This window comes from Sinohyriopsis cumingii, unplaced genomic scaffold (assembly GCF_028554795.1).
Source record: "Sinohyriopsis cumingii isolate HCF-2022 unplaced genomic scaffold, ASM2855479v2 utg000426l, whole genome shotgun sequence".
Taxonomy (NCBI): domain Eukaryota; kingdom Metazoa; phylum Mollusca; class Bivalvia; order Unionida; family Unionidae; genus Sinohyriopsis; species Sinohyriopsis cumingii.
In genome coordinates, this window is record NW_028315897.1 from 4,579,719 (window position 1) to 4,604,912 (window position 25,194).

Here is a 25,194-nt window from a genome sequence, read left to right on the forward strand (position 1 = left end):
CCGAGATCTTCCGAGCGGACGCTCTAACCACTTATGCCACCGGAAAGGTCGACAAATACATACATACATACATACATACTTAGATACATACATACATACATACAACCATACATGTGTGTGTTGTGTGTGATTTGGACTTTTAACGTAGCTTTAACAATATTTCAGTCATATCACTACGATGTCTGTATCAGACTTGTAGCATGATGTCCCACCCAGTCACACTATCCTGACACCAGGCCGACCAGTCCTAACACTAACCTCTTAATGCTGAGCGCCAAGCGCGATGCAACTTTTAGTACCATTTTTGTAAGTCTTTGGTATGACTCGGCCGGGGATCGAACACAGGACCTCCCGCATTGTGTCAGGATAATGTGACTGGATGGGACATCATGATACATGTCTGCAGCATGATGCCCAAGTGCTAGACATAACTATAAACTGCCACATTGCAGACATCGTAGCGATATGACTGAATTTTTTTTAAAGCTAAGTTAAAAATCCAAATCACATCACATCGCATCACGTCATACATTATTTAGGGTATATTTTATTTTATATCTGTTCTGCACGAATTATAATTTATGTTAAAGTATGCGAACAGGAATGATGGCATATGGATCATTATAAAAAGTTTAGATTTGACGCACCTTTACATATTTAGAAAGAAAACGTGTGTTATGTGTGTGCGCAATGAAGGATGTAAATGTACACGTTTCGTTGCTTGCGATTTATTTACAGTTCATTCATCTAACATATAATCCAACACGGAGAGACACTTCTCTCTATTCGTGCGCTACCTATGTAACAACGAAAGCTGATGTTTGAAGATACAACTTTCGAAGCCTCCTACGACTTGTCGTAAATGGCCGAGTGCAGTTCCGATCGAGACATGGTTATTCATAAATGTACTAGGCTGGTACCCTGACTGTCCACTAATGTTATTACAATGGTCAGGTGGCTTCTATAAAAACATTATTGTCATGTGACATAACAAAATGGCGGATCATGGAGACCAGGTAGCGTGATTTTCTACTGGATATGACAAATGAGGATCATTTGTCCTGTATTTGGCACAGGTTGGCAGTTTTGACATATAACAGTTTATATGACCTGCATATAACTTTGCAGTTATAGAGAAAGAATGCACCTAGCCACAGGGTGAAAAGCTTGACGTGTATAGTTTTATATTGCTTGCATATAACTTTGCAGTTATGATGAAGGGATGCACCTTGGCACAGGTTGAAAATCTTGACGTGTATAAATGGTACCACTTGCATGTAACTTTGCTGTTATAATGAAGGAGAAAATGAAGCATTTTCATTTCACGATAGTTCTTACTTTGGACCTGTACTTTTGGGTCTTGTCCTATTAAGGAATTGGGAGAGGAACTAATGACCACGAAGTAAAAAACACATGTATGTTATACCTCATGGCATAAAAGTTACCCAGGAATAATGTATTAATGCATATTTGCAGGGAAGGGATCTTTGAGCAAGTTTTCTTACACAAACCATATAAAAAATGTTAGTTATCATCTACTGGAAAGAGCCCAGAACAAGAATCCAAATACAGTGTTATGGAAATGGGTATTTTTTTACATACATTAAGATAAATATTTGAAGTAATGTGTAGAATCTCTCAAACTGACAGAAAAAGGCCAAGAACAGGATTAATTAAGTGTCTCTTTCGTTGCCATAATTTATAATTTTTGTCAGGAATAAAACTAGAGTCAGTAACAACATGGAGTCTGGAGATCAGTAGGATAATCAGATTGATACATGAAAATATTTGAGTTCTATAGTTACAATTAAATTTAAAATAAGTATGTATGTTCTTTGGGTCTAGTTGTGATAATTCACTATATAATGTTCTTAGTTACACAGATTGCATAAAATGGAATACAGCTTGATGTCACATATCAGTGTCATGTTGCTAAGTATATTTTCAACCAAATATGATTTGTATATGTACTTATCTATGAACAATTCCAGGAGATTCTGCTTTATTATCTTTTAAAACAAGAAAACAATGAGTAAGATACAGAGCCTATTTCACTTGAAAATATGTACAATCTTCCTCCACCAAACTATCATTATCTGCTTGAAAAAATCTGGGCAGAAATAACATAATTCTCACTTGCAGATCATGATAGGAAATGTGACTCTTTCCCCCAATATGTATGTATGTATGTATGCATGTATGTGTGTGTATCTATTATTTTTTCTAAATCTTGTTTGTTCTAGTGAGACCTGCCATAATAGAAGAAATTAGGGGTTGGAGGGGTTGTTCAAAAGTCTAAAATATTTTGTAAACTGTTGCATATTCAAGTCTGAAATTTGGTTTATGCCTTCACCAAAGCTGGCTATTTAATATAACTTATGGGATTTCACATTGGTCACTTGGTCATATTTCAGGGTATTGAAGGTGGGAAGGGCTACCCCTCTGTAACAGCAGTTCGGGACATGATGGGACATTTATAGGAATACATTGTGTACCTCAGATCATGCTGCCAGGGATGTCAGTTGGGTTGATGATTAAAAATTCCCACAATATATATATATATATATATATATATATATATATATATATATATATATATATATGTATAAGGCAAAATATTTAAATGACATAATTTAAAATCACCCTCTTGGTGTAACTCCAGGGTACAATTTTGAGACTTATCACATTTCCAGCTATTAACTATGTTTTTAAAAATAGCAACAGCACAGGGGGAATTGTTTTGTTTGTTGTTGTTTGTTTATGGCAACATATTATTGTTATTATTATTATTATTGTTATTATTTACACAACATATAATAATAATGATAATAATAATTAGTATTTTTATTATTATTTTTTCATTTACACCAAGTTATTATTATATTATTAGGATTGTTTTTTACACCAACATATTATTATTATTGTTGTTATTATTATTATTATAACTATTATTATTATTATTATTAGTAGTAGTAGTAGTAGTATTAGTAGTAGTAGTTTTTCAGTTTCCAGATCAATGTAGGATTTATATATTTATTTTTTATACCAACATATAATAATAATAATAATAATAATAATAATTTTATTATTATTATTATTATTATTATTATTGTTTTATTTGCATCAAAATATTATTATTATATTATTATTATTATTGTTGTTTTTATTCTTTTTATTATTATTATTATTATTATTATTAATTTCAGTTTCCAGACCAAAGAAGGATTTTTATATGTTTGACATATTTTGAAAAATTGGCAATGAATGACTGTGTACAAATGAAGCATGGAGTACCTATGATTGCAGTTAAAAAGAGGAAAAATTCAGGTGACTCAACATTTTTTTTGTCATTCACATTCCCACAGCAAACTATTTTCTCCATTCTCCCAATGGTGACTCTGGCATCATATTCTGACTTTTGTATTTTGTAAGTTTCCCCAGCACCATGGCTTAATACAGTGTATAATTAGTATATATATATATATGCTAAATATGATAGCTCTTTTAAACTTGGTTTAAAAATCTGACCCAGTTTGTATGGTTAGGTGGATATGCAGACAAATAGACAATAGACATATTGATTGGCAGGGGTGGATGGTGGGGTTATTCTTGACATGTATTTATGGTTGTTAGTACCTTGATTGTAGTAGCATCATGGTCACTAGACAGGGTAAGGATTTGTTTCCCTCCTTAGCTACCCAACCCCATTAGATTTTTAAATGAATTGTTATTTTTATATTGGTAGTAGATGTATGATCAAGGTCAGGTTCACTAGACAAGGGGTCATGCACTTTCTGCTGCTAAATATTTGAAACATGCAGAGTTAAATAAAAGCAAAACTTGATGCATTCATGTCATTGGAATATATCTCTAGTTTAATTTACTGTTTTGGAGATTCATGGGTCTCAAGTACATGTATTTTTTCCAGATACCATAAATTGATACAATAATACTTAATAATAATGACAGTTGTTTGCTGTCTGTGGAGCCTTAAATAGAATTCAACCATCACTGACTACAGACCATTCATGTCAGTGGTATCACAGATACTTAATCTCATAAAATTCCATATTGGGGACTTTTTTCTAACAATATAGAGTATAGTGTTGGCTTAAAAATGTGCATATTTATGTTTTAATAGTGTCCATTGACTTTATAATTAGTAAAAGCATTTACATGTTTTCACATTAATGACTCATTTTGTTCAATACTGTATTACTATTAGGACACAAACAAACATTACTGCAACAGTTATCAACACCATATAGTGAGTACAGCACCATATTGTGAATACAACACCATATAGTGAGTACAACACCATATTGTGAGTACAACACCATATAGTGAGTACAAAACTGTATAGTAAGTACAACACCATATAGTGAGTACAACACCATATAGTGAGTACAACACCATATTGTGAGTACAACACCATATAGTGAGTACAAAACTGTATAGTAAGTACAACACCATATAGTGAGTGCAATACCATATTGTGAGTACAACACTGTATAGTGAGTACAACACCATATACGAAGTACGTAATTTAGGTTGTATTCTACAGTAGTCATTTATTGAATATACCAGTACATATTTTTCAGGTGCAACATACAAACTCCGGTATGCAAGAGTAAAATAGCTGTTTGGATTTATAACAAGCAAGGACAATGTCGCAATTAGTGACAAGGAGACTGTGATGGCATTATATGTGGAATATCCACACAGACAGATCCAATATTCACTATTCTACTAACAAGGAGACCATGAAGGCATTATCTGTGGAATATCCACACAGAAAAATCCAATATTGTTTATTCTGGTGACAAGGAGACTGTGAATGCATTACCTGTGGAATATCCACACAGACAAATCAAGTATTGCTTATTCTGGTGACAAGGAGACCATGAAGGCATTATCTGTGGAACATCCACACAGACATATCCATTATTGCCTATTCTAGTGACAACGAGACTGAAGGATTATCTGTGGAATATCCACACAGAACCACTATTGCCTATTCTAGTGACACAGCGACTGTGAAGGCATTATCTGTTATATATCCACACAGACAGATCCATTATTACGAATTCTATTGATAAGGAGACTGTGAAGGCATTATCAGTGTAATATCCACCCATACAGATACAGTACTGCATATTCTAATGACAAGGAGATGTGAAGGCATTATCAGTGTAATATCCACCCATACAGATACAGTACTGCATATTCTAATGACAAGGAGATGTGAAGGCATTATCAGTGTAATATCCACCCATACAGATACAGTACTGCATATTCTAATGACAAGGAGATATGAAGGCATTATCAGTGTAATATCCACCCATACAGATACAGTACTGCATATTCTAATGACAAGGAGATGTGAAGGCATTATCAGTGTAATATCCACCCATACAGATACAGTACTGCATATTCTAATGACAAGGAGATGTGAAGGCATTATCAGACAGCTTTTTCCACTGAGGTTAGTGGGGCTAGGATATTTAGAGGGGGAAAATGGCAACCATTGTTTACAGACTGCCAACACTCCCCCCCCCCCCCGAGTGTAACACATTCGTATTTCATAGTCTATAAGTATTATGCATAAAGGACATGTGGTACTTTTTATAAGGAAGAACTGTGAACCAGTCTTAAAATGGGTGAATTAACATAAAGTAGAGTATATACGAGTGTGGTGGTCCATAATTGGTTAATAATGAAAAGTAAAATTTTAGTAAAAATATTTTTGAGAACTTATCCTATCTGTAATTTTAAAAAGATATAGACACAGTTATATTGATGAAAGTTTAGTATTTTTACAGATCTGACTTAGGAACACTCAGTAATGAAAGTAACAACTGAATCATTTGGTGCAGAATGGATAACATGTGTTTTATGCACATGTAGACAAAAAGATGCAGTTGCTCATATGATCTCCACATAGAAGCTTGCACCAAGGATAGTTGTACATGGATAAATATCAGTCTGATCAGCAGCACCCAGAAATGTTAAGTTATTAAATTTTGAATATCATGGTGTTTCCATATGAGCGCTGAATTAGTACAGTGAATCCGAAAGGAAACTCACTTGTTATTGAGTACAATTTCATGGCTTCCATGACTAGTGTTATAGTATGTTTAGGTGGGGGTGTTTGTGTGTTTATTTAACCTTTTCCCTTTTATTTATCATGCAGCAGAAATCTAAAAGAAGACTCTGCTTTGGAAAAGAAAGAATCATGGAGTTCTGGAAAAATGGCAACAGTAAGGAAGGTGCTTGAGATCAGCTGCATGAGTTCAGATGAGGAAGGGGCAGATGGTGGGCTTTATTCATGGGAATCCTAAGTGAAGAAGATATTGGACCAAACATATACTGATATGTTCAACAAGATGTAAGAGGCTTCTGTTAAAAAGAACCAGGAGCATCAAACAGGCCAAATAAGCTCCTGAAGTCCCAAAAGAATGAAGTAGATAATAGCCAAAAGCGTTCAGGCGGATGATGAAGACAGTGTCAAACAGAGGCCTCCTGAACATTGAGGGGGGGGGGGATTTTCCCTCACAGAATCATGCTGTATATTAAACAGTGCATGAAGAAAATGAAATGAGCTTGAACTTGATGCATCCATGATAACTCCTTGTGTATTTTCATCTATGTGACTAATGTTTAGCTCACACATGTTTTGCTTGCTTGCTTTTGGATTTGCGTACAATAATTATTTTTATGATTGTTGCACCTTGTTTAAGCATTATATATATCTCTGACCCAATTTAACAATCATGACGTGGGTATTTTTTTCACTTCAGGGTGCATGGATTTTGTTTTCACTTTAGGGTTTATGGGTATTTTTTCACTTTAGGGTTTATGGGTAATTTTTTCGCTTTAGGGTGCACTGACAGTTTGTGATATGAAACTGACCCCTGGACTTGTTGCTCACAGTAGGTGATGCATCATAATTTGTTTCTCTCTCTCTCTTTCTCTTGATCCTCTGAAGCCTGTTAGCATGAGTAATGAATGACAAAGTGGTAACATTTTTTCTTCATATATTTTAACAATTTTAACTTTTTTAAAACTTAATTTCATTAATGAAACCCTTGTTAAAATGATCATACATAAAAACACTAAATGCTGAATAAAAATTAAACATCTTAGACATTAATGTACATAAGATGATCATCTATTCATGCCATTATGTTGAACTGTTTAGTTTTTGGGAAGTCATTTAGCTAAAGTTGTGGGATGGGTGCATTCTTGTTGTATATAACACAGATAGTTTGATTTCTGTGAATAAAGGGTGTTCTATATTAATTGTGTTATCTCTCTCTATATATATTAATACTCCTTTTCATCCATCCAACACATTGTCATTAATGCAACTATTCCCAGAGTGTTTCATAGATTGCCCTGAAAATTGGTAACTATTATGATCATGATTGGAAGACAACCATGTCAACAAATCACTCTACTCCTCATTGTTTTTGGAGGTCCTGTTCCTTTTGTGCTACTGCTGAAAATAGTGCCAGACAACATTTCATTGTGAATGCAAGTTATCTTGCTATTTTATTGACTGCAGTTAAACATAGTCTATATTATATAGTCATCATTCATAAATGCACATATTGACAAATCTCTGTGCTTCCTTAATGTATGGAAGAGTTATTGCCCTTGTTTACTTATGGCTTGATGCAGTGTATGTCACAATTTTTAATGCAGCTATTATTGCACTTTTTATTGGACTGTTGCAAAACTATGTATGTACAGTGCTGATCCTCAGATGATATGACTCATTATTGTGTTAACATAATTTTCACAAGAGTTGTCCTCAGTTTTGGCAATAGACATTCAAATCATGAGGTAGGGATGCAGGAGAGATAAGAGTATGTTTATATGAACAAAGTAGTCAACATTTGTATGGTTTAAATCAGAAATAGAGTTGGTGTTGAATAATTGTTTGGTTAAAAATTAGCTCATTATAGATGAAATGTAAATTAAATAAACCTTAAGAAAAAAATAGTGTCAGTTTGTACATGGGTCGGATAATTAATAATGGATGTACCTGATCAAGTGACCAATTCATATTATTGTTTGATTCTTTTACCGTATAGTTTTGCACTTATTTTATTTTAGACAACTATTGATTTCAAAGGTATTTATATTTTGATAAAGGTTTTAACCAAAAAATGCTAGAGACATCACAACAAAGTTTTTACTGTGATATGAAACATTGAGTGTTCTGTCAGCGGGAAAGAACTAGATGGCCATTCATATTTTCTACAATTTTTTTGGGGGGATCATTGAAAAAGATCATTTATTGCATCAGTAAAGAAAGTCCTGTTTATTTTTGTCAGATTTTGGTATTAAGATAATCCAGTTTATTTCTGTCAGATTTAGGTTTTAAGAAAATCCAGTTTATTTCTATCATGTTTTAGTATTAAGAAAATCCAGTTTATTGATGTCAGAGTTTGGTATTAAGAAAATCCAGTTTATTGCTGTCAGATTTTAGTATTAAGAAAATCCAGTTTATTGCTGTCATATTGTATTATTAACAAAATCCAGTTTATTGTTGTCAGATTTTAGTATTAAGAAAATCCAGTTGATTGATGTCAGATTGTATTATTAAGAAAATCCAGTTTATTGCTGTCAGATTGTATTATCTTGGTAACAGACATCCTACCATTTTTTTACTTTGAAAAGTGCGTATGTCTGCAACATTTTACATCGTAACATAAATATCCATAAATATGACAGTCTATTTTTGTTTAATTGATACTAGCCATTGAAATTAAATATTTTGTAAAGGCAATTGTATAAGTGGATAAATGTATGCATTATGTTCAATCATTTACATTCGAAGCACATTATAAAGGCAAATGTCTGATAAATGGATGTAGCATAACCACGATGGGAATGTTTTTTTTACTGTCCATTGTGCATGCCAGTATTTTTTAGTTATTGGAAAAATTAATTTTATAATAAAGGATGATGCTGTTAGTTTATTGTCTTAGTTTGTTCTTTGCATATTTGCTCTATACTTCACACTTATCTGTCCCATACAGCCACAATCTTATTCTGTAGTGAACATATGTCTTCAAAGACGTGAAGTTGTATGACATAAATTATACATGCATTGAATTACAATAAGTATTGTATTTAGTTAGGTTTGTCTACATGACCTGAATCTGTTAAGAGAATAATGTTGCATAGGATCTATAGGTATATGTTACTTGTGTGTTGCATAGGATCTGTAGGTATATGTTAACTTGTGTATTGCATAGGATCTATAGGTAAATGTTAACTTGTGTGTTGACAATTGATCATCGTAATCTTAATAGTAAGACTTTTGGCTTAATTTCTCAGGACTCAGATGTGGTTTCAACATTTGTAGAATAAGTATGTAACTTCCCATTGGTTAGGCTAGGTCACATGAATAGGTCAAATTGAAACAAAATGAGTAGTGTTTTCTGTTTCATGGGGTCTGTTGTGAAATACAGATGCAATATATGGTGTATATAAGGAGAGAATTAAAAAATCAGTTTCATTTCAACTTTTGAGACATTCACACTTATTTTGTTCATGTAGTAAGTCTGCAGTTTGTATGTTGTACTTAGATATTATTTGAGAGGAAAAATATTGGAGGGGTGTGATTTGGACTTTTAATATGGCTTTAAAGATTCTTCAGTCATATCGCTAAGTCTGCAGTGTGTCAGTTTATAATGATGTCTAGCTCTGGGGCATCATGCCGCAGACTTGTAGCATCATGTTGCACCCAGTTACATTTTCCTTATGCCAGGCCAACCAGTCATAACTCTAGCCTCTTAATGTTGAGCACCATGCGAGGCAGCTGTTAGTGCCATTTGTTTGAGTCTTTGTTATGACTTTGATGGGTTTAAACCCCCAACTTCCCGCATCTGAGGCAGATGCTCTAACCACTAGGCTACCAGAGTGGTCCCATTTGTTTGGACTGTTCAGTGGAAATGGAAAGTGCTCATTATTTGGACTATATTATTATTTGAGAACTGTTATAAATTATTGAAAGGAATTATGGACAGTGCATCTTGAGAGAGTCATGGTTCTTGGAGGACCAGTGCATTTCTGATTCTCACATTTTCATTTACAACTTTGATAATTAAATTCTTTGTTGCCTTTTTTATGTTACTTAGTTTGTGACTGTAGAGTTGTAAAACCCATGCTCACAGGTGAAAACGATTGAGAGTAATGTAAAGCATTATTGCAGGAAATTACACACAAGATATACACTGTTGAATGGAAATCAGATTTGCTTGTTATCAAATTTACAGTGGAAAATACTCATTTTGTTGCCAGTAAAGACCAATAAGAAATAAGGAATAATACTTCATGCAACTTTCATTGTTGTAAAGGTAACCATTGGCTACTTTAAAGGCAACTATTGACTGTTAGAAAGGTAACTATTGACTACATTAAAGGTAACTATTGACTACTTTAAAGGTAACTATTGACTAATTTAAAGGTAACATTTGACTACTTTAAAAGTAAATATTGACTACCTTAAAGGTAAATATTGACTGCCTTAAAGGTAACTATTGACTACTTTAAAGGTAACTACTGATTATTTTAAAGATAAGTATTGACTAATTTAAAGGTAACTATTGACTACATTAAAGGTAACTATTGACCTCATTAAATGTAACTATTGACTACTTTAAAGGCAACTATTGACTACTTTAAAGGTAACTATTGATTACTGCAAAGGTAACTATTGACTACTTTAAAGGTAATTATTGACTACCTTAAAGGTAACTATTGACTACTTTAAAGGTAATTATTGACTACCTTAAAGGTAACTATTGACTACTTTAAAGATAACTATTGACTACTGTAAAGGTAAATATTGACTACTTTATAGATAACTATTGACTACATTAAAGGCAACTATTGGCTACTTTAAAGGTAACTATTGACTACTTTAAAGATAACTATTGACTACTGTAAAGGTAAATATTGACTACTTTATAGATAACTATTGACTACATTAAAGGCAACTATTGGCTACTTTAAAGATAACTATTGACTAATTTAAAGGTAACTATTGACTACTTTAAAGGTAACATTTGACTACTTTAAAAGTAAATATTGACTACCTTAAAGGCAAATATTGACTGCCTTAAAGGTAACTATTGACTACTTTAAAGGTAACTACTGATTATTTTAAAGATAAGTATTGACTAATTTAAAGGTAACTATTGACTACATTAAAGGTAACTATTGACTACCTTAAAGGTAACTTTTGACTACTTTAAAGGTAACTATTGACCTCATTAAATGTAACTATTGACATCATTAAAGGTAACTACTGACTACTTTAAAGGTAACTGTTGATTACTGCAAAGGTAACTATTGACTACTTTAAAGGTAACTATTGACTACCTTAAAGGTAACTATTGACTACTTTAAAGGTAACTATTGACTACTGTAAAGGTAAATATTGACTACTTTAAAGATAACTATTGACTACATTAAAGGCAACTATTGGCTACTTTAAAGGTAACTATTGACTAATTTAAAGGTAACTATTTGCTACTAAATGTAACTATTGACTACTTTAAAGGTAACTTTTGACCTCATTAAAGGCAAATATTGACCTCATTAAAGGTAATTATTAATTACTTTAACAGTAACTAATAAGTTCTTTAAAGGTAACTGTTGACTACTTTAAAGGTAACTGTTGACCTCATTAAAGGTAACTATTGACTATGTTAAAGGTAAATATTTACTACTAAATTTAACTATTGACTACTTTAAAGGTAACTATTGACTACCTTAAAGGTAACTATTGACTCTTTAAACATAACTACTGACTACTTTAAAGGTAACTACTGACTACTGTATAGGTAACTATTGCCTACTTTAAAGGGAACTTTTCTCTAACTTAAAACAATAGTATACACGTAGGCTCATATTCACAAATGGGAATACGCTGTATGTCATGACATGAAAGAGTATTCAAGAATAATGGTGATTTGACTAATCTATTATATGTTTGTCTTGTATTTAACTTTCTGAATTTCAGATTTTCTGTCTTTCCTTTACACTGTTACGTCATGCTACATAGCTGTGGCATGATGCCCCAGTGCTAGACATCACTATAAACTGCAACACTGCATACATCGTAGCGATATGACTGAAATTTTTGTAAACCTATGTTAAAAAAATAAAAATCCAAAGTCTGATATGGTAACTACTGCATCCACTGATTGTAAGTCAAATATGCTAACTACTGCAACCCACTCATTGTAAATCATATATGTTATCCACTGCAATGCTCAGATTGTAAGTTAGACATGCTAACCACTGGAACCTACTGATTGTAAATCAGACATATTAACCGCTGCAACCCACTCATTGTATATTAGATATATTAACAATTGCAACATACTGATTTTAATTATTCCTGCAGCCCATGATTGTAAGCAAGATATGCTAACCAGTGCTTGTAAAAAGAACATGCTAACCACTGATTTTAAATATGGTAAGACATCTTAACCATTGCTGGTGATTGTAAGTAAGAAATGCTAACCAGTATTTGTAGCTAATACATGCTATTCAGTGTTTGCGAAAGTAAAACATGCTAATCAGTGCTTGCAAAACATGCTAACCAGTGTTTGTTAAGTAAGACATTCTAATCAGTGCTTGTAGGTAAGACATATTAACCAATGTTTGTAAGTAAGACATGCTAACCAGTGTTTGTTAAAGTAAGACATGCTAACCAGTGTTTGCAAGTTTGGAATGCTAACTAATGCTTGTACAAATACACATTAACCAATGCTTTTTTGCAAAACATGCTAACCAGTGGTTGTAAGTAAGAAATGCCAACCAGTGTTTGTTAAAATAAGACATCCAAACCAGCTCTTTTAAGTAAGACATGCTAACCCCTGATTTTAGGTATGGTAAGACATCCTAACCACTGCTTGTGAGATGTGCTAACCAGTGTTTGTAAGTATGACATGCTAACCAGTGCTTGTAAGTAAAACATACTAATCCATGCTTATAAGTAAAACATGCTAAACAGTGTTTGTAAGTAAGACTTGCTAATCAGTGTTTGTTAAAGACATGCTGATTAGTGCTTGCAAGACATGCTAACCAGAGTTGATAACCAGAGTCCCTAAGACATGTCAGCCAGTAATTGTTAAGTATGACATGCTAATAAATGTCTGTAAGCAATACATGCTAACCATTGCTTGTATGTAAGTCATGCTAATAAATGCGTGTAAGTTAGAGATGATAACATGCATTTGTAAGACATGCTAACCAGTTATTGTAAGTAAGATATGCCAACCAGTGCTTGTAAGATATGCTTATCAGTGTTTGCAAGTAAAATGTGCTAATCAGTGTTTGTAAGAAAGACATATTAACCAGTGTTTGTAAGTAAGACATGCTAACCAGTGTTTGTAAGTAAGACATGCTAACCAGTGTTTGTAAGTAAGACATGCTAACCAATGCTTATAAGTAAGACATGCTACCCAGTATTTGTAAGTAAGACATTCTAATCGGTGTTTGTAGGTAAAACATGTTAACCATTGTTCATAAGACATTCCAACCAGCGATTGTAAGATATGCCAACCAGTGCTTGTAAGACATGCTAACCAGTGCTTGTAAGTAAGACATGCTAATCAGTGTTTGTAAGTTAGAGATGCTAACATATGTTTGTATGTAAGAGATACTAACCAGGGCCTGTAAGACATGCTAACCAGTGTTTGTAAGTAAGACATTCTAACCAGTGTTTGTAATAATCAGTGTTTGTAAGTAAGACATGCTAATCAGTGTTTGTAAGACGTTTTAACCACTGTCTGTAAGTAAGACATGTTAACCATTGTTAGTAAGTAAGACATGCTAATCAGTGCTTGTTAGACATGCTAACCAGTGTTTGCTAAAGTAAGACATACTAATATGTGATTGTAAGTAAAACATGTTAACCAGTGTTTGTAAGTAAGCCATGCTTACCAGTGTTTGTAAGACATGCTAACCAGTGCTTGTAAATAAGACATGCTAAACAAGTCCTTGTATGTAAGACATGCTAATCTGTGTTTGTAAGTTAGAAATGCTAACCAGTGTTTGTAAGTAAGACATGCCAACCAGTGCTTGTAATGCATGGTAACCAGTACTTGTTAGTAAGACATGATAATCATTGCTTGTAAGTAAGACATGCTAACCAGTGCCTGTAAGTAAGACAAGCTAATCAGTGCTACTGAATTCAAACAACTGTATGCTTGCAACCACACCTTTACAGATCTCAACTTCACATAACCATGTTAAGTATAACAGCATGTAAGGCTGCTTTATCTCCCTTTATTGTCTACTGATTTACCCATAGAAGGTAGATCAGGCATTTGATTTTGATATTCAGTATGTACTGTCATATCACACACCCATACTGGAACTAATTAGTTGTATTCTCTTACATCTAGGTGTTATTATTCTTACAGGCACTGAAACAAGCCTTTGCAATATCAAATTAATTTTGGAATTCCAGCCAAACTAAATAAGAAATTATTTGGTTAGTCTTAAAGAGGAGGTATATAATAAAGGCAAAACTACATTAATGTTTGGTTGCAAGTGAGGGGAAGCAATTAACTTGATACAGTATATGTTTTGTTGTAATGGAGTGGAGATAATTAATTTAATATAAAATATATTTGTTGCAAGTGAGGAAAATGGTTTTTTTTGAAAGGTATGCATTGGCTCAAGGGATGGGAAATAACTTATTTCATATGGCCTATGTTACAATACAAATATGGGGAAATTACTATTTTGATATAGTATATGTTTTGTTGCCAGTGACATGAAGATGCTGTTGTTGTTATTGTAGGGTTTAACACACAATAGGCTATACATGGTGGCCAGTATTAATGGTGGAGAAAGAACCCAGGAAAACACCAGAAAGAACCACCGACCCATGAGAAGCTACTGGCAAGCTTTTTCACATAACCCACATTGGCTGAATCCGAGACTCGAACCCATGCAGACAGAGGTTAGATGGCAGTGATCGGAAATGGAGAGCACTTTAGACCACTCGGCCACTTGGGGCCCTGTGACAGGAAGAAACCCATTGGATAATTGGTACATGTATTTAAATATGTTGAGGTTTCAGGCTGAGACATAGATCTGAGTCAAATCAAACTAAGTCTCTTTTATTCTGCCAAAACATAATAAAACATTTACAGTAGTGTTCTGTACTGATTATTTTATGTCAGAAGACAAAGGCTGTTTTGAAGTTTTCTTGCTACTGTATAAATGAGTCCAATAAAGAGTTCCATTGGAACAGGTAATGGTGAACCCCATCATGGACATTTTAGATACAAATTGGCAATCTTGTTTTCAAGCTATTTCTTCAAAATGTTCTTCTTCAAAATATCTCTTTCAATTAACCTGTTATGGAATGGGCAGGAAACTACCTTGGTGATGTATTCAAATGAGTATATGTACTGGATTTCCTTGATGCATACAGCAATATCTAATGTACTTTTAATTTTGTTTTAACTTGACTAATAATAACTGAGTAATAGATGAATTTTGTTGTAGATCATTTGGAGCAAGACACCTTTATTTCATGATATGTATGGGTACATTATTGGATACCTATTTTTCATGATGTGTATGGGTATGTTATTGGACACCCATATTTCATGAAGTGTATGGGTACATTATTGGATACCTATATGTCATGATGTGTTAGGGTACAATTTTGGATACCCATATGTCATGATGTGCATGGGTACATTATTGGATACCCATATTTCATGATGAGTATGGGTACATTATTTGATGCCTATATTTCATGATGTGTTAGGGTACATTACTGGATACCTATATTTCATGATGTGTAATAGTAAATGTTTGGATACCCATACTTCATGATGTGTATAGGTGCCTTATTGGATACCTATATTTCATGATGTGTATAGGTACATTATTTGATACCTATATTTTATGATATGTTTTGGTACATTATTTGACACCCATACTTCATGATTTGTATGTGTACATTATTGTATACCTATATTTCATGATGTGTATAGGTACATTATTGAATACCCATATGTCATGATGTGTATGGGTACATTATTGGATACCCATATTTCATGATGTGTATGGGTGCAGTATTGGATACCTATATTTCATGATTTGTATGGGTGCGTTATTGGATACCTATATTTCATGATGTGTAATAGTACATTACTGGATACCCATACTTCATGTGTATGTGTACATTATTGGATACCTATACTTCATAATGTGTATGGGTACATTATTGCATATCCATACTTCATGACATATATGGGTACATTATTGGATACCTATATTTCATGATGTGTATGGTTACATTATTTGATACCTATATTTCATGATGTGTATGGATACATTATATTATACTTATATTTCATGATGTGTATGGGTACATTACCCTTGGATCTTCCACACGTTCTTTTTGTTATTTGTAGCATGTACATGTTATATGTAAAAATAATAATTCTGAGATCTTGATACTAGATTATTTTTCGTATTCCTAAGTTCTTTTGCAATAGTATTCATAGCATACAAATTCAGCTTTTACTTTTATATACCATAATCTCTGTGTGGTGAATAGTACAAAACTCATTAGTTGTATATAACAAAATCAATATCATACACTTTGGTGAGTGTTTTGCCAAAAAATGGCTGTAAATTATTTTTTTTTAAATTTTCAAACAGTCATTGGATTACACATGTGCTGTTTTAGTTGTTTGGACATGCCATAATTAATATGTATGGATTTAATGCCTTGATAATGTATGAATTGTCTTATTAGAAGGGCCTTTATTAGAATAAATACAGTATTCATGGCAGTGTATAACTTCATCTTTTGTGTTATTGTCATGGTGTGAAAGCAATGCATATCATGTCCAAGTTTTAAGTCTTATCAGAGTATTCATGTTTGTTTGTTTGGTTGTTGCTTGTTTGTTTGTTTGTTTGTTTGTTTCATTGTTGTTTGCTTGGTTGTTGTTATATATGTACTATTATATTTCTTTTTTCAATGTCATTGATGCATTACTATTTATGGTGAGGGTTTGTAAAGACTCTTATACTTCATTATCAGAAACATTTCAGTTGCATACAGTGTCTTTTAATCTTTTCACTTAATCCTATTATGGTAACCCATTCAGTTTCAATCTTGTTTCAGTCCATTTTTCTTTTTAAATCAAGGCACATGCTTTTCATATTTCCAGTCATCAGTCTCTCCATTTGTTCAGTCATTGACCATCCATCTACTTGTCCATCTGTCTAACACAATTTTCCCACTAATTACTTGTCCATATGTGTAATACATTTTTTCTCACTCTGTACTTGTAGCACACTTTTCCACCCATTCTATACTTGTCCACCTAATACACCTTTTCCCCAACCTACATGTGTCCATTGCATGCCTATTTGTCTAATACATTTTTAACCCACTCCATGCCTGCAGACAGAGTCACGGTAGCTCATTTGGTAAAGTGTTAGACTTGTAATCCAAAAGTCATGGATTTAATACCTGTCCTTTGCCAGCCCAGGTTGGCTGCCTTGTTGCCTCAAAGGGAATAGGATGCTATAGCAAATAATCAGCTAAACATGCCATTAGTTTAGAAAACAAATTCTGTACCTGTGAATTCTTCATTGGATGCAAGATTAGGGACATAGACTTTGTCTGTCTACATTTAGAAATTTTCCATTTAAAAATTGACTCTGCTTAGTTTTGAGATGTGAACTCAGTTAAGAAACTCTATGATGAACCACCATAAGTTTTTATACTTTTTAAACATTGAGTTATATATATATATATATATATATATATATATATATATATATATATATATATATATATAATGTGTTACCCTTTATAATGATGCTATTACAAAAACCAACTTTATCTTTTCTATAACATTTAAAGAATTTTAATAAATTTACATATTATTCATATTACTATTCATCCTGTAGGACATCATGTTTGCAAGAACTTTTCTTCCTAATTTGTATCTTTTCATCATGACATTTTATAACTTAACTTATAATTGGTAATATATAGCCAGTAGTGTGCTGATATGCTTTTAAACTCTGTTCATACCAGTTCATGTATTATAATGCCTAGTGTAAACAATCATAATCTTTCATATGGTTGATAATTATAATTACATGTTGGACAGTTTCTTTTCTTCATACAACTTACAGTAATAATTACACAGTGTACAGTTTATTTCACCCATATGGTTATCTATTATAATTACACATTGTACATTTGCTAATTTTAATCACATGCAGTAACTATAACTCATTAATATAATCCATATGGATTGGTGAAAACACATTTACAAAAGACAAGGGAGGTAAATGTTGTAGTTTGATTGATATATTTATTTCTCTTGCTAAAAGTCTATTTATTCTCTACTAGTACATTCATAATTGGCTAGTTTCAGTAACTGTGTTTCTCATTATATGTTCACATTACTGGCATGAGATGGTGTTATTAAAGATGGTATGCCTGAATAAAATTAACCTTGCCCGAGTCAATTCATGCAGACTATTCATGCTATAAAAAACAGGGAAGATGATGGCAAACTAATTAACTGAGCAGTGCTATGTTATGATTATTATTATTATTATTATTATTATTTGTGGACATTACTGATGCCACACATGAAATTTAGGACTTGATATACAGCAAGGCAAATGGTGAACATTATGATAAACATAAAACATAAGATGGACACAGTAACAGTTTGAAAGGGTCAGAGATGTTGGATTGTAAGTATTTTAGCTGTGGGAGTATATGTATAACATATAATTATACCACAGGTTATTGATTTGGTCAATTACTAATTAGGGAATCAAGCATTAATCAGGAAGTCAAACACTAATTAAGGCATTATTATATTATGTCTAATGACTAAACATTTGCTACATTATTAACTATTAGTATACTTTACAACTATATTGATTTCAAGATCTGAAAAGATTTTAAAGGAACATTCTTAGGTTTTATTAGATTCAGAATACAAAATTTGTTTTTTTTAGGATTGCTTTGAGAATGATGCTTTTATATTCACATTTTTTATCAGTTTTTCCACTTATTTTTACAGAGCTAGTATGCTCTTCCATTTTACATTTTATCTTGTAATACATGTATCTATAATATCTCAATATAGGTGACCTTGCAATTAGCCTGCAGTCTTCTTAGTATGGCTCTCATAAGCAGTGTTATAATGAGGGACTACTGTATTGAGGATCAAGATTTTCACAAGAGTAGTTACTGAAATTTGACTTCCAAAATTTACCTTGAAGATGGCATAGTTGTTCAGTTTGACTATCCTAAATTTGCCTTACAGGTATCTAGACTGTACAGTGTGACTGTCCTAAATTTGGATTACATGTACCTAGACTGTACAGTTTGACTGCCGAAAATTTGTCTTACAGGTATCTAGGTTGTACAGTTTTTCTGCCCTAAATTTGTGCTACAGGTATCTGGATTGTACAGTTTGTCTGTCTTAAATTAGCCTTACGGTACCTAGATTGTATATTACGACTGTCCTAAATTATATTCTCATTTATATTGTCACTTTACAGTAATCTAGGCATAACTCTATTATTAGAGAATTTTTAATTTTAATGTAGAGAAGCCATGAAATATTATTTGTGTATATCAAAAAGTTTGGACAAGAATTCTTTAAAAAAGCATCCTACTGACTGAGATTTCTTAGTAAACTGCTTTCTTTGGCTAGTATGCATATGCCAGTCAAGTGAGCAATCATTCCTACTTGAATCTCTTGTTCATTTGTTTCTGTCCTGTTTGTTTAATGTCCATATATGTCAGTGTACTTTATCATATAGTTTTGCTGTAGTTACTTTTATGCATATGTAAATAATTACCTTCCAATAAAGTGAATACTTGATATTTAAAGGTATGCAGGATAAAACAGTTATGACACCGGTTACTGAAAGTATCAATGTTGGATGCATGCGTGACCAGGTATAACTTTTACATTAACCATATATAGGTTATTGGACATAAGACATTATCAGACACATTCTGTATAAACCCTGGCAAGGGTATCTGCCCCTGAACCTCAATACTGCTGTGAATCAATTTCTAGGATATATATATATATATATATATATATATATATATATATATATATATAACACAAAATAATAATATCATACAGGTTAGGTAATTTATATACCATATAAAGCTGAGACAGAAGATGCAATTTATGAACGAATTCTAACTAACATCCATGAACATGCTACTTTTATTTTATAAACGTATACATGTTTAAGAGATCCTGAGTGACTACCATCAGTACACTAATGTACAATAGGTAATGTATATTTGAGTATCCTATATTATACATACATCTCAATCATAAAATGTTGTGTCAGCACATTGGCATTTCTAACAAAACAATGTAAGGTATAATATATTCATATTTGCTCCACATTAGTTGACTTCGTACACTTTGCCTCATATCTTTAATGTCCTTCATCTTTTTTCAACCGTAACACAAATGATTCATTGATAAAGAAACATTGATTAAAGCTGCAGTTAATAACCATGACAGTCTTGTTTTTTTTATACAAGGCCTGATTAATATCACTGTATTGATGTACAGTTTGGTATATGACAAAATCACACAAGGTCAGGGTATGTATTAGCACTATTATAGTAATGCATTATATAACTACCTCTTTTGATGAATGGACATTATATAAGGATTATTACATTTGTATTAACTTGCATTAAAATTTACTGCAGAAACGAAAATAGGACTTGGCTGTAATATGTGAAATATAAAATATGGAGCGAGAACGTTTTTTTATTTACACTTCAACTATATCATAATAAGTACTTGAACTGAATTGATATAAATGGAAATAAATTGGTTGTCAGGTCGGTGAGGACAACATTAACAATGACTTAGACAGCAAGTAAATTATACAATAAACACCATATAAATTATGTTGTACATACTGCTAGATTAATCAGGTATTGTCTAATTGAATTTGAATGTCTAGTCAGCGAGGATAACGCTCTCAATGATGTATTTTACCGAAGGTCTCTTTGAACATTTCATGTTTGATATGTACCGCGTATAATGTGTCGGAGAGTTTCTCGTGCTCATTTGCAACTGTTCATTCTCGAGCGGCTTGTCGTCCAAGCGTGGAATCAGCAACACTTATGTAGATCATTTGTGTGCGTCCTGGTCAGCTTTATGTCATTTGCACTTATCCATCAGTCGTATTTAAAAGCAACTGGTTTTGTAATGAAAACCATCGATTAGCCTTACGTTCTAGTCATATGTGGTTGATTTTTATATTAACAAGGTTTTTTCCCTGTGGAAAATGTAAATACGTTCATCCACGCGATTGTCCCGGACATTGTTAAAACAAAAAACAGCTTATACCTATCATCAGTGACATTTCTTAACATTACATCGGTGACATATGTATGATCTAAAATATTTGGGACGGTATTTCGATTCATTTCGATACCACATTTCGTACTCCCATTTAGCAATGGCAACGCAATGCTGTTGATAAGTATGGTATAAGGCATTGATGTAGACTGAATATTCTTTGAAACCATATGGACTATCTGTCAGGTATTCGGCCCCAACAATCGATGTTTCCATTACATAGTAATATCTAGCTGTCGTACACTTTAGTAATGGGAAATCGTATATTCATTGTCTTTGCGTCAAAAATCGCAATTTGATCTGATAAAGTCGTTTATAAATTTATTACAGGCGTTATTCACTACCGTCAAGGTTCCTTCGACGAGTGGCAACACATTCGATGCGATACAATAAATGCACTCCCGATGATCTATGACGATAAAATCAAGTTCTGATCTGGCATTAAGACGCACGTGTTTGGGAAGTAGTGAAGTGGGACGATAGGGCAACAATGGGAATTAACATTACGGACCCACCCACCCCGGACGATATGGCGACAAGATTTATAGCGACAGTGGGAATTAGCATTACAAGACCCCCTTGGGACGATATAGAGACAAGACTTTGAAGTACACCCTGGGACTGTATAGTGACAAGGGAAAGATAGCGTCTGACGTCACGGTAGGGGAGATTGGTAACACTGTAGCAACTAGGGGAGGTGACGTCACAGTACTCAGCAAAAAGCAGGATGTCCAGAGAGAACACAGACAAGAAACAAATACTTATACATTTTAAAAAAAAAAAGATTTTGGGGGGTTAGGCAAGAAAGTCCATTTCTTTTCGAGGCAAATGAGGGGCCCTGGAAAGGGCCTTTGGCTTCTTCTGCTTCTTCTTCTTCTATTTTCTCGAGTTCTTCAGCCATCTTCTAATTTTTCCTAATATTCCTTTCTTCTTCTTTATCTCTGTCTATGGCAGCCAGTCAGGATGGCCTATCGCTCTGAATTTTTCCTGTACTTTGATCCAGTTGTTGTTCAGCCTTTCAAAGTCTTATTTTTTTATATTGTCTCTTCCTTTCTCTTTTTAGTCCAAGTTTCTTTGATCTTCTTGACTTCTTCTGTCAGCACTGTTCTCATCTTTTCATCTGCTTTTATGAGTTGTCCTAATCCCCACTTCACAAATGACCACTCACTCCATTCCAAGATATCTTCTAGGAAGTACCTGACTCTCGTGACATGATCCAGGGTTTCCTTCAAGCTACCTACTCTTACATAGGGAGGGTCAATGAATCTTCCTAATTTTTTTTACTTCATCTTCTATCATGCCCTGGAAAAGATCCATGGCTACTTTGAAACTGGTCGCTTGTCACAAAATTCTTAGTACCTTGATAACTCCATTCCTTCTCAAGCCTTTCCACCACATATTTCCCATCCACTATCCAATACCACCAGTCCTTTAGTGGTTAAACAGCTGTATGCTCTTCTTTTTTGCTTTTTTAGTAGAATGGCATGAATGACGAACGTTTTGATTTTTATCTGTAAAGCAGGACGTGAAGGAAAACATCCCTATTTTTCTCTTCTCATATTATATACTATCCACACATGCGAAGAAGCAAAAGCATAACCATAATATACTATCCACACACGGGAAGGATCTAAACTAACCAAAATTATACTATCCACACACGCGAAGAAGCAAATTCAAACCCATAATATACTATCACGACACGGGAAGGAGCTAAATTAACCCAAATTATACTATCCACACACGCGAAAAAGTAAAAAAAAAAAAAAGAACATAACCATAATATACTATCCACACACGGGAAGGGGCTAAACTAACCCAAATTCTACTATCCAAACACGCGAACAAGCAAAATCAAACCCATAATATACTATCCACACACGCGAAGAAGCAAAAACATAATGATAATCTACTATTCACACACGGGGAAGAGATAAACAAAACCAAATTCTACGATCCACACACGTGAAGAAGCTAAAAACTAATCATAACCTACTATCTCTAAAGGCGAAGAAGCAAAAGTCAACCATAATTTACTATCCACACACGGGAAGGAGCAAAAACATAACCAAAATCTACTATCAACAAAAGGAAAGGTGCCATAACTAACCACATTATCTACTATCCACACACGCGAAGAAGCAAAATCTAACTCAAAATCTACTATCCACACAGAAGGAAAGTTAAAAACACACACTCTACTATCTACACAAACGTAGGTGAGCGCTTAAAAACATCAATAATCTATTATCCACACACGGAATGTTGCCATAACTAACCACATTATCTACTATCCACACACGCGATGAAGCAAAATCTAACCCAAAATCTACTATCCACACAGAAGGAAAGTTAAAAACCACACGCTCCACTATCTACACAAACGTACGTGAGTGCTTACAAATCCCAATAATCTACTATCAACACACGGAATAATGCCATAACTAACCACATTATCTACTATCCACACACGCCATGAAGCAAAAACATAACCAAAATCTACTATCCACACACGCGAAGAAGCAAAATCTAACCCAAAATATACTATCCACACAGAAGAAAAGTTAAAAACAACACACTCTACTGTCTACACAAACGTACGTGAGCGCTTAAAACCCCCCAAAATATATTATCCACACTCGGAATGTTGCCATAACTAACCACATTATCTACTATCCTCACACGCGATGAAGCCAAAACATAACCAAAATATACTATCCACATACGCGAAGAGGCATAAACTTAAGTAAAATCTACTATCCACACACGAGTAGGAGCATAAATTAACCACAAATCTACTATGCACACTCGGGAAGAAGCAGAACCATAACCAAAATCTACTATCCACACAGGCGAAGAGGCAAAAAACAAACACAAATTTACTATCTACACAAGCGAAGAAGCAAAAACACTCACCACAAATTACTATCCACGCAGAGGTGAGGAGCAAAAACAAACCCTAAATATACTATCCACATAGAGGGAAGAAGAAAAAACTATTATATACTGTTCACAAACCCCAATATATAATATCCACACACGGGAAGTAGAAAAACAAAACCCAAAATATACTATCCACACACGGAAAGGAGAAAAACTAAACCCCTTTATGTACTATCTACACATGGGAAGAAGAAAAAAAAACTCGTATATACTAAAAATCTCAAACTATACTATCCACACAAGGAAGGAGAGAAAACAAACACCAAACATACTATCAACACAGAGGGGAGGGAAAACAAGCCCCAGATATTCTATCTACACAGAGAGCAGGGAAGAAAACCTAATCCCATATCTACTATCCACACAGAGGTGATAATTAAACAAACAAGCCCCATATATACTATCCACACAGAGGGAAGAAGACACAATAACCCAATATACACTATCCACAAAGAGGGAAGAAGAAAAAACATATTATACTAACCACACAGAGGGACGAGAAAACCATTATATGTTATCAACGCAGAGGAAAAAATAACCCATTATATATACTATTAACACAGACTGAAGAGAATAACCCATTATATACTATCAACATAGTGAAGAAGAAACAGTTTGTTTGAAAGCACCAAAGACCTCACCTACAATGACCAACTCTACCAATCACCCACCCCCACCCCCACACACTCCAAAATCCAGTTAACCCACTATTATATAGCGTCAGTTTTAGGAACAATCAAGACACAAAATGATGAATGAACAGACTGACTATTTTACCCATTTGCATGCCTAA

The 25,194-nt window shown here is 33.5% G+C and overlaps 1 protein-coding gene and 1 long non-coding RNA gene across 3 annotated transcripts in view; one reads left to right on the forward strand and one right to left on the reverse strand.

The window, feature by feature from the left end:
* Nucleotides 1–25,194, reverse strand: part of LOC149774104 (E3 ubiquitin-protein ligase TRIM45-like) — a 69,416-nt gene that overhangs the window by 7,112 nt on the left and 37,110 nt on the right. The window lies entirely within an intron of this gene.
* LOC149774105 (uncharacterized) lies at nt 879–8,734 on the forward strand. 2 transcript variants are annotated; one of them, XR_016417036.1, is made up of 4 exons: nt 879–1,076; nt 3,207–3,327; nt 4,602–5,485; nt 6,194–8,734. It is a non-coding gene; the product is annotated as an uncharacterized LOC149774105 (long non-coding RNA). The 2 variants fall into 2 exon arrangements; XR_016417037.1 differs by having other exon boundaries at nt 6,197–8,734.